The sequence below is a fragment of the Vicugna pacos genome, chromosome 13 (genome assembly GCF_048564905.1).
Source record: "Vicugna pacos chromosome 13, VicPac4, whole genome shotgun sequence".
NCBI classification, from domain to species: Eukaryota; Metazoa; Chordata; class Mammalia; order Artiodactyla; family Camelidae; genus Vicugna; species Vicugna pacos.
This window is the reverse complement of record NC_132999.1, coordinates 35,897,039-35,910,197: the sequence shown is the minus strand read 5'-3', so window position 1 is coordinate 35,910,197 and position 13,159 is coordinate 35,897,039. Positions and strand designations below refer to the sequence as shown.

General features: G+C 39.9%; 1 protein-coding gene across 7 annotated transcripts in view; it reads left to right on the top strand.

Annotated features, from left to right (window-relative positions):
* Positions 1–13,159, top strand: part of ST3GAL3 (ST3 beta-galactoside alpha-2,3-sialyltransferase 3) — a 185,788-nt gene that overhangs the window by 695 nt on the left and 171,934 nt on the right. The gene's annotated exons all lie outside the window — the stretch shown is intronic.

Here is a 13,159-nt window from a genome sequence, read left to right as displayed (position 1 = left end):
CGCCTTCTGCTTTCTCTCTTGTGGTACTTCTTCCCATTGTTTACTCTGTGATTATGCTTGTAGGAGGAAATATCTTAGTGATGAAAGTAAGTTTGATTGGGATAGTGTCCTACCAATATTTCGAATTCCTTTTTACAACAGTACCCTTTTTTTATAGTTCCTTAATAAACCTCATTTATGTTTGTGTTACTCGCACGTATGAAGGACTGAAACGTATGAACTGAATCATTATTAATTGAGAGAGAGACCAATGAAGGTAGCTGTTATTTTGTAAAGAAATACGAACTTTTCTGTGGGTTCACTTTGAATTATCTTTACTATAGCTGATTGAACACCAAGCTGGGAGAAAAAAGAAAAAAGCACTGATTATGTTCCTGAAAGAAAACAGTCCTCATGGAAAATTAGGTTATTTCTAAGTCAGAATCACCTTGGAGTGATGATTATTGCCTTGTTTGGTGTATCTTCAAATCAGAAGGATTAAAAGGAAGTTGGTACAAAAATTTATGACCAAATGGTTTTTTCAAATAATCTCTTAAGGCAGTAGCAGCTCCTAAGATGAAAGATTCTGAACTCAAGGGTATTTTGAAGTATTAGCTGATGAATCTTTCTATTTCTCATGTCTAAATGTCTCACCATGGTTTAATAAAAGAAAATTATTAACGAGGGAAAAAGACATGCATATTCTTAGAGACTAAGTGACTGCATCATCAATAAAGTGTCTACTGAGTACATATTGTGTGCAAGGCAATGGAACTGTGGAGACCTCATGACCTGTATTATTGTATGAGGCTTGTTCTAATGGGCCTGTGAGATAGTTGTGGGGATAAAGGGCACACAGGAAAATGATCACTAATAATGTGGTCTCTGGAATTCCAAAACAGTAGGGACTATGAGAATTTGGGAAAAGGAGAAATCCATGTGTTTGAGGAAAGCTTCACAGGGGAGCTGAGGCTTGAGTTGAGCCATGAATGGGTAGGCCTGGGTAGCGAAGAGACAGAAGTGAGGAAATGAGAAGGTGAAGATAGGAAAGGTGGCAGAGGAGATCCGAAAATGATCATGGGTGGTTTCAGGATGTTCTTACTGGACAAAGTAGGAGATAAGTTTGTACAAAAAAGATAGGTTGATAGCATCAAATCAGGAGGTAACTTTGTCCTCAGTAGAGCAAAGTATGAAGAAGTAGTACTTCAAATGAAGCTGGAGCTAGCCATTAGAACCATGCACAGTAGCACTGCATTTGGCCTTGTGACTTTTCTGATTAACCTCTCAGCTACCCAGGATTCTCACCCCAAGATTCATTTTTGCCTTTCTTCTTTTCGTCCCTTGTGTTAAGCTGGTTGCCAGGTCTTGTTGCTGCTACCTCCACACTCTTTCTAGCTTCTTTCTCTGCCTACTGTCATCACCCTGATTTGGGGCCATTGATAACATTCTCTTGAATTACTGCAGAAACCCCCCAGCCTTTCCCCGCCCCCTTCCTCCCATCTATCCTGTGTACTGTTGTCACCTCCAGATAACTAACTGCCTCAGCCTAGACTTCTAATGGCTTACCACCATCTGCTGAGTTAAGCACAGACCAGCCTGGCCTGGGCAGTGTGGGTAAAAGCATTGTTTGCCATTTCCTTAGTTTTTTTTTTTTTTTTTAATATTTCCGGGTCAGTGGAACTATTTGCTCTTCGTGTGTTGCTGTTTGCTTCAAATCTTTGCTCATGTTGCTTTTTCTATCTTCAGTGACCACCCCCCACCTTGAATCTCTAATTGTTGGTTTTTACCCATGTTTCAGGGCCATTTGATATGGAAGTTTCTTTGTGAAGTTTTCTATGCTTTTCTTACCATCTAGATGGGACTTGTATCTCCTCTAAACCATCATAACACTAGAGCCTGCCTTTTTTCGTCTGCTGCCAACGTAAGACTGAAGCTTTTCCAAGACATGGGCTATCTGCATCATCTAGCACAGTGTTTTGTACATACATAGTAGGTACTTGGCAATATTTTACATTGAACCTAGATTTGAACCAGGATGGATGCAAAGAAAATTATTTGCGCAGCCAAAACTTTCATCATAAAATCTGTAAATAAGTTTCCTTATGTGAGAGAATTCCTTACTGAGAGAGTACATTGATCTGGATAGCTTGGATTAAGCTGAATTAACAAAAATCGTCAAGATTTCAGTAGCTTAACAGAACAAAAGTTGACTTCTCATTCATGCCTCGTGTCCAGCATGATTACACAGGTAAGTCTGCTCCTCTCAGTCACTCAGGAACCCAGGCTGATGGGAACTCCATCTTAACATGGTGTTTCCATGATCATTTTGATCGAGTAGAAGATGGTGATCAAAGGACAGTGGCTTTTAAAGTTTCTGTCCTGAAGTAGCACATGTCACTTTCATTTATATATCATTGGCTAAAGCAAGTCATGTGGCCATGCCTAATTTAAAGAAGGGCAGGAAATTGCAGTCTTAGCATGTGCCCAGAAAGCAAAAAGCCAGAAATAACTGTTGGACAGCACTAATGTCTACTACATCTTCCTGGAGTATCACGGCCCATGGAAGATCAGAGGCAGTAAAATCAGATGGGCTACTGAAGAGACACATATTAACAGTAGCAAGAAGTAATAGCTCTCGGCATGGGATGAAGGTGAATTAGGAAGTCAGAACTCCATTAGAGGCAAACAGGCCAAGGCCATTGCTACAAGGGCAGTCAGTGCTATTCCAGCCATAGCACGGTCTTTCCTAAGAGCATTGCTGTTTTACAGCACCCTCAGTAATGAACACAGGAATGGTCCTGGGGCATCCACAAAAAGTTAAATTTTATTCAAGATATTCAATTTAGGAAGCTAGGAAGTGTATAATAACTTGAGGTGCATTTTCACCTGAATGGTTAAAACAAAAAGGATCTTGGCCAGCCTTATTAGTTTAATTGGGTTTAATGGAGGCTGTAAAACTTTGGTATTTGGGGAGGAGATTTTATTTTCAAAAAAGAAAATGAAAGAATGGATTGAAATCTGGCTTCTGCCACTGATTGCCTGATACTGAACAGGTGTCTTCGGTCTGAGTTTCCTCATCAGGGAAATGCATAGGGTGATTACGAGTTCATTTTACATGAAGTGCTTTGCACAGTACGTAATTCAAAGTAAACAGACATGATCATGATCAGTAGCAGCAGCAGGGTTTGAAGAAACTGAGAAATCAGGTAAGAAAATCCCAGGGATATAGGCAGAAGGGTTCCCCCAGATTTTCCTACCTGTTCCCCCTTCCTTGGATCACATCCTGCCACACCTTTCTTATTTTTGTGTATATCATATTTTATTTTACTTAGTTGTATATGTGTCTGTAGCTTCCACTATACTAGGCTCCCTCGTCATCCCACAGAGAGTTATTGAACATGAACTCTGTGCTAGGCTCTGTGCTAGGTCACGGTGTTATAAATGTAAAAGGCTTATCACATGCCTCAGAGAGCCTCTAGTCTGGTAGGACCAGAAGCCAGTAAACCAGCAGTCAGGATACAGTGTAACAGGCTTTGTTTGAAGGTCCTGTGGGATCCCCTCAAAAGGGACCTAATGTCACACAGAGAATATAAATAATGGTTTTCTAGAGAAGCTCACACCTAAGTCTTGAAACACCAACTAATTAGCTGGGCGAATATGGGTTTTCAGACAGGAAACAATGTATGTAATGGCCTAGAAACACAAGAGAATGTGGCTATGTCCTGAAGATGCTTACAAGGCAGGAGAACAGGGTGTGTTCGGGAGTGTGTGGGGGCTGCAGAGGTCAAATTGTGAAGACTTTTGAGTTCAGGAGTTTATCCTGATGAGAAGGAAGAGCCACTGAAGGATTTGAAGGTAGGAAATGACTTTATCAGCTTTGCCTTTTAGGAAGATCACTGTGTGTGGAGGCAGGAGAGGAGTGAATGTCCTGTCTCCCTGACATGGGAAGTTCTAAGGTTTGCAACCATAGTATCACGCCTGCTACACAGAGTAAAATGTTTATGTATGAGGAGAGCTTAGAATGGAGGGAAGGTTATCAGTTAGACTACTGCAGTAATAGGAGGGGCATGTCCACGTCCTTTGCAGGGGTACAGGAGTCAGCAGACCAGGATTTCCATCGTGGCTTCACCAGTTTCTACAGTATGGCCTTGGGCAGGCTTCAGAACCTCTTGTGTTGTCTTGGCTTTCAAATTTGTAAAATGGGGATAAAAATCCCTACCTTGCCAGGTTGTTCTGAAAATCTGAGCAAATAGATGTAAAATGCCTGGTCTTGTACTATTGGATACATGAGGGACCTATTATAATAAAAATAATAGTTTTAAGATTCTTAATGTGAAGTGTATTACCTGATTCATGGTAGGTGTCATCAGCCTAAAATCGCACCACCTAGAAATAACCACTGCCAACATCGTGGCTTTATTTACACATCTTAATTGATTGATGACGCTGGTCTGGGCAGGTTAGGCATAGGGAATTATTCTGAGATCAAGAGGGGAAGAGTTGGTTAGTATGAATATTATACCACTTTAAGCATTCTTCATATCCCAACAGATTATATGTGGCCATTCAGCCTTTCCCAGCCATCACTCAGAAGTGACACTTGCACACATGCAGATGCTCTTGTCACTGACGTTCTGACATTCTGTCTGCCTGGGCTGCTGACGTGTGCGCCCCTCCTTTGCCTGTCCTCCTCACTGCCGACTGTTGCCCTGAAGTTTTGCTCCTCCTCAGTCTTCTAAATATGTTTGTAAATGTGGTAACAGGGTTTTAATTCCAATTTGTTCTCCTTCAGGATTCTCCCTGGTCATCCTGGCTGACAGGAGTTTCTCCCCCTCGAACTTCTGCGCAACGTAATTTATGTTATTCTGATTAAATGTTGTCGACTGCCTTGTCTTACCCTTATTTGTCTATATGTCAGTAAATTTCCCTTTTTCTTGATAGCAGTTTTCCTTACAAAATAATGGGAAGATGGCATGTTTCTGTATTTTTAACATAGCTTAAAAACCCATGGAAGCCTTTTGTTTGAAATATGTTAAACAAGTTAGAATATTCTATTACTAAATTTTCAAAGTATATACTAGTGATTTTTAGACTTTTTGGTCTCAGGACTCTCTTTGTAAGTTTAAAAATTATGAAACCCCAGAGAACTTTCTTTTTTGTGGGTTTTGTCCATTGATAATTAATGTATTAAAAATTACTGAGAAAATTTAAAATCATAATACACAAGCACACACTCTGTTAGCTGTGAGGACAGTGGTATAGTCACATGCTATATGTCACATGTTCTGTAGCCTCCGGAAAACTGTGCTGGGCTCTTGTCAGTAAGAGCGAACAAGGCAAATAATGTCTGAGAATTACTGTGAAAATAGTTTTAAACTCATAGATCCATTGAAAAGGTCTTAGGGACCCTCAAGGGTCCTGGGACCACAAACTGAGAACTGCTGGCATATAGATATGAGAGTTTTTATAAGCGACACTTTTATATCTTTTTGGCAACAGAGTAACATAAGGATGAAATCACTGCCAAACATCTGTTTTCATAATGCACTCAACATAGTTTCTTTAAAAAAAAAAAAAGAAAAAAGAAAAAAACCTAGTTTTTAGCTTTTGTTAAGACATATTCTTCACCTTGAAAGAGCAGGTATGCATATTTTTGGAAAATCTTCTAGGTGCCATACTGTTAACAGACATTTGCCGTCCCAGAAAAGATCAGCAACCTTGAAACACCAGTATTTTTTGTGAAAGAAAAATATACAACTGCTCTTCAAGTTCTAGAAATCTTATATGTGCTTGGCCAGATGATAACCAGAGAACTCTGAGGCACGTGGTTACTAACCAGCTTATTGTCAAGTTTAATTATGATCCTATTTAAAATAAGATCTACTTTTTATGAAGTTAACCACAGGGATGTCATTTTTTTAACACACAGACTGCACTGCACCACACAGCAGTGGTGAGTGTTGGTACCAACACCCACCATGCTGTGGAACTTGCACACTTTCTGAGGATTCTTCCTGAACCTCACGTGCCACAAAGCATCTGACATAGGGATTGTGTGAGGAGGCCAGCAAACACTGAAATTAAATACCAGGAAAGTTCATGAACAGAAGTTCTGGTATCTTCTTTTGTTACCTTGGTGAATCATTTTGAGTGCTGTTTGTGATGTCCATCCTCTCTGACGGCAGAGGCCTGGGCTGTTACAACAGTCTCGTCTTGTTCTTTCTGGCCATCTCCAGGCAGTCCTCCATCTTGCTACTCCAGGGATCTTTCTGAAAAACAGATCTGTGTCACTTCTCTGCTTAATCCCTTCAGTGGTTCTCCATTGCCGGTGGGATAAATTTGAGACTCCTTAGATCTACTGTTTCGCTGCTTCAACTTCTTTGCTGAAGCTTTTCTGAAAACTCACAGACAGTTATTAATTTCCACCGCCCCACAATGTCTGTAGCTGTTTAACTCCATGCATTACACTGTTCTTGAGGGCGGTTACCTCACTGTCCTGCTGCTGTATTCAGGTGTGTAATAGTGGCTTCTGCCTAGACTGATAAGAACGACATAGCTTCTAGCATGGTTCCAACATAGTTATTCTGCAGCATTATATTTCTTTCCTTGCCTTTTTTTTTTTTTTTAAGATATGAGCACGTAAACACTATGGAACTGCTACGTAGCCTAAGACATCCAAAGTCTTAGAGACGTAATAGCAATGGAAGGGAACATTTGTCTCATGTTTTCTAATGATATATTTTACACGTACAAGAATGTAACAATATAATTATACCCATCACTAAATCTTAACATGCCATATTGCTTCAGTTTTTGTCTTTTTAAAGAAATAGAACATTTCCAGTAAAAGCCCTCTGTATATTTCTCCCGATCTCCTTCCTCCTTCACCATTCAATTCACTGTCTTGAATTTAAAATTTTAAAATTCCCATACATGTTCTTACGCTTGTGCACTTTTGCTACACGTTATGTGTCCATGTACAATACGTAGCAGGGGCCACCAAACAGGCCTGTGGGTTTTACTGGAATGCAGCCATAGCCATGTTTAAGTATTGTTCCTGACTGTTCTCATGCTGCAATCTTCTGTTTCCGGTTTTCTGGACATATTGCCATCTGCCATCCCCTAGCCACCTTCCACACCAGCCCCCATCCTTTTATCTGCATTGGCCCAGACAAAGCAAGGTCATCTTTTCAAATATTCCAGTTGAATTTTCTCAAGGCTGATTGAAGTCAACTTTTCCAAATAAAAAATTATGTCTAGAACCTTGTCCTCTGAACAACGTTAAAACAAATAAGCAAAACCCCAATAAAACCAAACATTGACAGCTCCTATTCAGAAAGGCTTTTTTTTTTTTTTTTAGTAAAAACAGAAATGAATTAAAACACGCGAAACTGAAAGTTCTGTTCCTTTGGGTTTTTATCCCTCTCCCCTAGCCTTTTTTCTCAGTTACTTCTAAAGGGGACATCTGACCAGAGACAGACTATTTTTTACTCTTCCGTCTTCTATTTTAAAACCTTGGTGTAGATATCTAATTTCTGCTCAGAAAGTCACTGACTGCCCATGTTACACAAGTCTGGGTCCAGTCAAGAGAGAGAAAACATCTGGTACTTTGAGCAAGTAAAGTTTAACATAAGAATTATCAACTTTAATACTGAATTAGAGTAACATGAGATTAGCTCGTGAGAAGTAGAGAAATAAGCGTGTGGAAAGATACTCAGCATTAGCCATCGGGGGAATGCACATCAAAACCACAGCGAGACACCACTTCACACCCACCAGGATGGCTGTAATCAAAAAGGTAGATGATAAGGAGTGTTGGCACAGGTGTGGAGAAATCAGAACTCACATACACTGCTGATGGGAATGTAAAATGGTACAGGGGCTTTGGAAAACAGTCTGGCATTTCCTCAAACAGTTTAACAGAGTTACCATATGATCTGGGTATATTTCACTCCCAAAGAAATTGAAACTTATGTTGATACAGAAATTTGTACACGAATATGCATTGCGATATTATTCAGTCAAAAGATGGAAACAACCCAAATGTCCATCAACTGACAAATGGGTAAATAAAAGATGGTATATCCATATGATGGAATGTTATTTGGCAGTAAAAAGAAAGGAAGTACTGACATGCTACAACATGCACGAACCTTGGCAACACTATGCCATGTGCAGGAAGCCTGTCACACAGGACTACATATTGTGTGATTCCATTTATATGAAGTGTCTATAAACATTTGCCTGTTCTGTGGAATAGAAAGTAGTTTAGTGGTTGCTTAGGGCTGGAGGCTTTTAGGGGATTGTCACTAGGGTGCAGAGTATCATTTGGGTAATAGAAATGTCCTAAAATTGATTGTGGTCATGTTTGCACAACTCTGAAAATACAGAAAGCCATTGAAATGTATACTTTGAATGTGAGTTGTATGTGAATGATATTTCAATAATGCTGTCAAAAAGAAGTGAAGAGAATGCTCAAAAATAGAGAAACAGACCTAAGGAGCAGCTGCTGCCCCAGGGCTGAGCTAGGGTGCTCGACAGAGAGAGCTCCCAAGAGATCCCCCTGCAGGCTGAGATCCAGGCCACAGCTCACTGGATTGCAGATGAGCCACTCTGATGCTGCATGGTGGTCCTTGCCAGAAATCTGCTCCAGGTACTGAGGAAAGCTGTTTGCAGAGGGGTGTCTCATCACAGGCACTCTGCTATGAAACTGCCCAAGAGGAGAGCTGAGGGAAGCTGTTGGCTGCTGCTCATTGCTGACTGCTGTGCACTGGAAAAGCCGAGTGTGACACAGGAGCCTACCAGTAGCACACTGGTACATACTGCAACCCAGAAGCAGGGGCTTTCTGACATCCTCTAGTGACAAAGCTCGGTCTCATGCCAGCTGAGAAAAGAAACATTAAGGGCCCAGATCCATTTTGCAGAACAAGCAAAAAGGATGAATTTGGAGCTGAGAGGCAGTAAGTCCATAACCCCCACAGTGGCTAATCGGAACTGCAGCATTTTTAATTCCCTTTGGAAAGCTTCAGGTTATCCTCCCCACCTTGGCTGTTGTAGTTTGGAAAAGTTGGGATGCTGTGTCGTTGGTCCAACTTGCCCTCAGCCCTGCTCTCTCTGATTAGCCGTTTTTGCATGTCCTTTTTTGTACCATTTGCTTGGGTCTCTTTTTCAGACACCAGTTATGTTTATATGAGATCTCCTATGATTGCTATTGTGTTTTTATGTTTTTGTTTGGATTTGTTCTGGTAATCCTTTTAAATATTTTGTTCTTTTTCATTTTATCTTGCTCATTTTTTAATCCACCATGGCCTTCATGACTCTTACTGTGAGGCTTTTGTTTTTGTGGTGGTGGTGTTTTTCTTCCTTCACTTTTCCTGAGTGCTAATTTAAATTTAAAATTTGTTGTTTTACTGTTTTCCCCCTGAGCTCTCCCTTTAATCTCTGCTCTTAGTCAGCTCTTGTTTTACAGAGCCTTTTGGGAGTGGGCAGGGCTGGGAGAACCTTTGTTGTGATCTTTGTCTGTTCTGTGCTTCCCCTTGACCCTGCCCCTTCACTTCTTCCACTTGGTTCTGTAATGATTCCATTTTATTATTGTTCTGATGTACCATTTCACCTCTTCAGGTGAAAAAAGTTACATGACTGAAATCAGATCATTTGGATTTGAATCCTAGCTCTTCTGCTTACTAGCTCCATGGTCTTAGGATAATTTTACCTATGCCTCAGTTTCTCTCTATATATAATGGGAATGATAACCTCATAGGATTGTTGAGAAGATTCAGTGAGTTAAATCGTAGAAAACTTTTAGAACCGCAGCTAGTCCACAGTAAGCACTATATGAATATTAGCAATATTAATTAATTTATCCCTCACAGTGACTTGCAATTAGAAAATGCACAGTTCTTCTGCATAGAATAATGTAATATATTGCATGTTAATTAACACCTTAAATCTGCGCAGTCATGCATAAAGTCTGAAAAGGAGGTGTGCATTCAGCAAAAACATTTTAAGAAACTGATGAGCTTTTCAGTAACTTGTTCAGAGATCTGGGTAATAAATAGTATGTAATAACTTCTAGTTAGCTTGTGTCAAAATATTCAAAGGGGAAATACTTTGTGGTTTTTGCTCTGTGTAACTTTGTCATAATTGACTTCATATTCATTATGGCTGATATTTGAAGGTCAGCAAAGTTCTAACATATCAGGCTAAAAACTGTTGCCAGGTATAGTTCAGAAAATAACCACATTGTAGGATGTTTTAGAAATGACAGGAGTTTGGTGCAGTTTGTTTCAGTGAGTTCAAATTTTTATAAAATTTTCTTTTTGTAGCTGATTGAAACAACCTAGCTTTATGTACATTTTGTACCTTTTTTTGAGCAGACTGACTGAACATTTGGTCAGTGAGCAGATACATTTTGAATACCTACCAGGGATGCAGTGGTGAATAAAATAGAAATGTTCCCTGACTGGATTAGCCAGAATATAAATTTTAAACAAATTACTGTAAATACTCGTAAGATTGTAAGTGCACTATGTAATGGATGGGGATATACAGATGCTGTGGGAATTTCTAATAAGGGGATGAACCCTAAAGTGTGGAGACAGGTGAGGCTTCCCTGCGGAATTAACTTTTCAGCTGAGACTTAAAGGCTGAGTGGGAGTTGTCTAGATGGAGTGACAGAATCAGGATGGCTTCAGCCTGACATTGGGAGACTGTGTGGAGAGTTCAAAACCCTGAAAGACATCCATTGTTGCACGTGAATGGTGAGGTGGTGAGGTATGGCAAGAAAGATGGGTGGAGAGGTGGGTAGGGGCCAGATCATGCAGAGTCTCACATGCCTTTTTAAGGGGTTAGGACTTGACCCTGAAGGGGGTGGGAAATTCATAAAGTTTAAGCCTGGAAGTGAAGTGAATTCTACTTGGAGAATGAATTGAAGAGGATCAAGGATGGAAATGGGAGTACCCAAAGGAACTGAAAACAGGATTTTGATGAGATAATGCACAGCCATGTTTATCTCAGCATTGTTCACAGTAGGCAAGATACGGAAACAACCCAAATGCCCATCAACAGATAAATGATTTAAAAAAAAGATGTGGTGCATAGTCACAGTGGACTATTATTCACCCATGAGAAATGAGGATATTCTGCCATTTGTGACAATATGGATTGACCTTGAGCACATTATGCTAAGTGAGATAAGTCAGAGAAAGACGAATACTGCACGGTATCATTTATATGTGGAATCTAAAAATCAACCTGTAAAAAAGCAGAGTAAATGGAGGTTACCAGAGGATAGGGGATAGGGGGATAAGACTGATGATGGTTAAGGGTACAAACTTGTAGAGGTAAGTAAATAAGCCATAGAGGCCAAATAAGCACAATATAATGAATATAGATAATAATATTGTACCATAATGTAATGTGATAAATATTGCTTCAGTGGCAATCATAATATATAAATTCATCAAAGTAACACGTACATCTTAAATTTACAAAATGTAGCATGTCGGATTTATCACATGCACACATGGAAGAATGGATACGGGAGCTTATTGGGAGGCTATAGTAGTAGTCCAATTAACAGGTTATGGTGATTTGAAATATGATGGTGGCATGAAGGTAGAGGGGTGGATGGATTCCAGACGTATTTAAGAGGCAAAATTCATAGGACTTGATGATGATTATATATGGAGGGTGAGCGAGAAGGAAGGTAGTGTCACAGATAATTTCCAGGTTTCTGACAGAGGCATCTGTGAAGGTGTTGCCTTTAATTCTTTTATTGAGATTATGAACACTGGAGAAAGAGGAGGTTTATAGACTATAGACATTTGTGAAACATCTAGGTGATGATATAGAAGTAAATAAACGGACATGGAACTTAGAAGAGACATCTGGATGAAATATATAAAGTTTGGGATAGTCAGCATAAGGATGGTAAATGAAATCAGGGAAGTTAAATGAGATTGCCTTGTGGGTATTTATGGAATGAGAATATAAGAAGGCCTGAGACAGTGCCCGAGCTTCTCTCTACATTTAAAACTGCTTGTGCACTGTCTCTTTCCCCATGTACACAAACACATGCATGTGCAAATTATGTCTTTAGTATGTATTACTTTTTGGAATATGTACAGATTACATTAATTGTGTCTAGAGTTGGGAAAATAATTAGAAATATATTCATTTATTTGATCTTTAAACAAACACTTCTTAAAAGTACTGTGTCCTAGGTGCTATGCTGTTAAATATAGGTGACTCACAGACTGAAGTTATAGTTTCTGCTTTCAGACTGTATGCTCATTCTTTACAGAGATAGAGAAATAGACAAGATATTTTACAAATGCTATGATAAAGGTAAGCATGCATATTAGGAGAGCACAGGGAGCCGCAGTGTAGGGCAGTGTTTAAGGAATGTTTTCTGAAGGAGATAAGACTTTCACAGAGTCCTGAAAGGTGAGTTGGTGTTGCTAGGTGAAGAAGGCAAGAAAGAGCTCTTAGCACCACACCATACCATCTCTTACAGTTTCTGTTGCTGTATTAAGTTCAAGTCACTGGAGGAGTGGTGTCCAGTGGCTTTCGCAGTTGAGAGGTGACAGGTAGGATCCGAAGCCAGATCAGATTGTGGTGGGTTGAGGAATGAATGGGAAGTGAGAAGTCAGACAAACTCTTGTAGGGCAGGGTCTAGGTTCGCCTGTCTTAGTGTCCCCTGTGCCTCACATAATCCCTGGCACTTGGTGTTTGTTACATTAGCTTTGAACAGAAGAGGGACACGTGCTTCTCTGAGAGATGAATGCATAAGGAGGGGATGAGTCCAGATTGCTGGGTTCCCTCTACATGCTGAAGAGAGCTTGCTGTGAGCACCTGCAGCTCTTCACCCGCGTGCTTTCTTATGGCTGTTCAGGGAGGTCAGGTGCGCTCCTACAGCCAGAAAAGTTCTCAGCGTTAGACTACTGTTAGTGTTCTGTGTTTTATTCTGGTCTTTTTCCTTTTTTATAGTTGAGTATATGATACTTGTATCTTACCTTTTTTTCATTCAATACTGTGTCACAAGCATTTCCCCAAGTCATTAAAATTTTTTCGTAGATGATATCTCAGTTGGCTGCATAATCTCTCATTTGATGTTTTTTTGAACGTGCATTTGCCCATGTGGTTTAATTTTTTTCTTTTAAGAATTTTAACTTTGAAA